This window comes from Arachis ipaensis, chromosome B3 (genome assembly GCF_059453495.1).
Source record: "Arachis ipaensis isolate K30076 ecotype BB chromosome B3, ASM5945349v1, whole genome shotgun sequence".
Lineage (NCBI taxonomy): Eukaryota > Viridiplantae > Streptophyta > Magnoliopsida > Fabales > Fabaceae > Arachis > Arachis ipaensis.
In genome coordinates, this window is record NC_142438.1 from 23,663,557 (window position 1) to 23,666,900 (window position 3,344).

Genomic DNA, 3,344 nt, shown 5'->3' on the forward strand with positions numbered 1-3,344 from the left:
AAAATAAAAAAGAAATTATTCTATGGCTTCAGAATTTTTAAGAAGGAATTCTAGAGTTTTATGAAACATGTTGAAGCCTGGCTGGCTGTAAAGCCATGTCTAATTCTTTTGGACCAAGGCTTCCACTCATCAGCACAGAAGCAAGTTGAATGAAGTATCAGCTGTTGTATGTCTGATTTGTATCTGCTAAAGCTTGGCTGGCCATTGGCCATGTCTAGTGTTTTGAACCGGAGATTTCACTGAAAGCTTGGCTGGCTAGTAAGCCATGTCTAATTCATGGACTGAAGCTTTAGACTAACATTTCAAGATTCCTGGAATTCCTATTAAAAATTTTGAAATCCTTATTTTTCTTTTTTCAATTAATTTTCGAAAAATATACAAAAAAAATTAATAAAATCATAAAATCAAAGATAATTTGATGTTTCTTGTTTGAGTCTAGTGTCAATTTTTAAGTTTGGTGTCAATTGCATGTTTTTTTATAATTTTCTTTAATTTTCAAAAACTCATGCATATATTCTTCATGATCTTCAAGTTGTTCTTGATGAATTGCTTTGTTTGATCTTTGCATTTTTATGTTTTGTGTCTTTTCTTGTTTTTCATATGCATTTTTAATTTGTTAGTGTCTAATTATTGAAAATTTCTAAGTTTGGTGTCTTGCATGTTTTTCTTTTCTTAAAAATTTTCAAAAATGTGTTCTTGATGTTCATCTTGACATTCAAAGTGTTCTTGGTGTTCATCTTGACATTCAAAGTGTTCTTGCATGCATCTTGTGTTTTGATTCATAATTTTCATGTTTTGAGTCTTTTGGTTGTTTTTTTTCTCTTTCATCATTAAAAATTCAAAAATCAAAAAATCAAAAAAATATCTTTCCTTTTTTCTTCTCATGAAATTCGAAAATTTGAGTTGACTTTTTCAAAAAATTTTAAAATCTAGTTGTTTCTTATGAGTCAAATCAAATTTTCAATTTAAAAATTTTATCTTTTTCAAATCTTTTTCAAAAATCAAATCTTTTTCATTTTTCTTTCATAATTTCGAAATTTTCAAAATTTATTTTCAAAATCTTTTTCTTATTTCTATTTCATATTTTCGAAATTAATGCCAACAATTAATGTGATTGATTCAAAAATTTTAAGTTTCTTACTTGCCTAGTAAGAAAGGTTCAATCTTTAAATTTTAAAATCATATCTTTTTGTTTCTTGTTAGTCAAGTAATCAACTTTAATTTTCAAAATCAAATCTTTTTAAATTTCTTTTTTAAATCTTTTTCAAAATAAATTTCAATCACATCTTTTTCAAAATCAATTTCAAAATCTTTTCTAACTTCTTATCTTTTCAAAATTTGATTTTCAAATCTTTTTCAATTAACCACTTAACTTTTTATTTGATTCTTATCTTTTTCAAAACTACCTAACTAATTCTCTCTCTAATTTTCGAAAATCCCTTCCCTCTTTTTCAAAATTCCTTTTTAATTAACTAATTATTTTAAATTTTAATTTAATTTCATTTCATTTTAAAATTTTTCGAATTTTAACTTTAATTTCAAAATAAAAACAAAAACATTTTTATTTTATTTTGTTTAATTTTCGAATTCTTCCCTCTCTCATCTCCTTCTAATTATTTATTTATCTATTAACACCCCTCTTTCACTCAAAAATTCAAACCCACTCCTCTCCCCTGTGTTTGGATTCTTATCTTTTCTTTTTGCTACTCTTCTCTTCTTATACTTACATAAGGAATCTCTATACTGTGACATAGAGGATTCCATATTTTCTTTTGTGTTCTCTTCTTTTTCATATGAGCAGGAACAAGGATAAGAACATTATTGTTGAAGCTGATCCTGAACCTGAAAGGACTCTGAAGAGGAAGCTAAGGGAAGCTAAAGTACAACTCTCTAGAGAAAATCTGACTGAAAATTTTGAAAAAGAAGGAGACATGACCGAAAATAATAACAATACAAGAAAGATGCTTGGTGACTTTACTGCACCAAATTCTAACTTACATGGAAGAAGCATCTCAATTCCTGCCATTGGAGCAAACAATTTTGAGTTTAAACCTCAATTAGTTTCTCTGATACAACAGAACTGCAAGTTTCATGGACTTCCGTCAGAAGATCCTTTTCAGTTCTTAACTGAATTCTTGCAGATCTGTGATACTGTTAAGACCAATGGGGTTGATCCCAAGGTCTGCAAGCTCATACTTTTCCTATTTTTTGTAAGAGACAGAGCTAGAATATAATTGGACTCTCAACCTAAAGATAGCCTGAACTCTTGGGATAAGCTGGTCACGGCTTTCTTAGCCAAGTTCTTTCCTCCTCAAAAGCTTAGTAAGCTTAGAGTGGATGTTCAAAACTTCAGACTGAAGGATGGTGAATCCCTCTATGAAGCTTGGGAGAGATATAAGCAACTGACCAAAAAGTGTCTTTCTGACATGCTTTCAGAATGGACCATCCTGGATATATTCTATGATGATCTGTCTGAGTTATCAAAGATGTCATTGGACCATTCTGCAGGTGGATCCATTCACCTAAAGAAAATGCCTGCAAAAGCTCAGGAACTCATTGATATGGTTGATAATAACCAGTTCATGTACACTTCTGAGAGGAATCCTATAAGTAATGGGACGCCTCAAAGGAAGGGAGTTCTTGAGATTGATGCTCTGAATGCCATATTGGCTTAGAATGAAATATTGACTCAGCAAGTCAATATGATTTCTCAGAGTCTCAATGAAATGCAAGCTGCTTCCAACAGTACTCAAAAAGCATCTTCTGAAGAAGAAGCTTATGATCCTGAGAACCCTGCAATAGCAGAGGTGAATTACATGGGAGAACCCTATGGAAATACCTATAATCCCTCATGGAGAAATCATCCAAATTTCTCATGGAAGGATCAACAAAAGCCTCAACAAGGCTTTAATAATGATGGAAGAAACAGGTTTAGCAATAGCAAGCCTTTTCTATCATCCACTCAGCAACAGACAGAGAATTCTGAGCAGAGTCTATCTAGCTTAGCAAATATAGTCTCTGATCTATCTAAGGCCACTCTAAGTTTTATGAATGAAACAAGGTCCTCCATCAGAAATTTGGAGGCACAAGTGGGCCAACTGAGTAAAAGAGTCACTGAAACTCCTCCTAGTACTCTTCCAGGCAATACAGAAGAGAATCCAAAAAGAGAGTGCAAGGCCATAACCTTACTTGGTGTGGCCGAACCCAAAGAGGACGTGAATCCTAGTGAGGAAGACCTCCTGGGACGCTCAGTGACCAATAAGGAGTTTCCCTTTGAGGAACCAAAGGAATCTGAGGCTCATCTAGAGACCATAGAGATTCCATTGAACCTCCTTTTGCCCTTC

The 3,344-nt window shown here is 32.4% G+C and overlaps 1 non-coding gene across 1 annotated transcript; it reads right to left on the minus strand.

Annotated features, from left to right (window-relative positions):
* Positions 1-2,324: 2,324 nt before the first annotated feature.
* On the minus strand, positions 2,325-2,432 carry LOC148570063 (small nucleolar RNA R71). Its single transcript, XR_015908841.1, has one exon. It is a non-coding gene; the product is annotated as a small nucleolar RNA R71 (small nucleolar RNA).
* Positions 2,433-3,344: the final 912 nt, after the last annotated feature.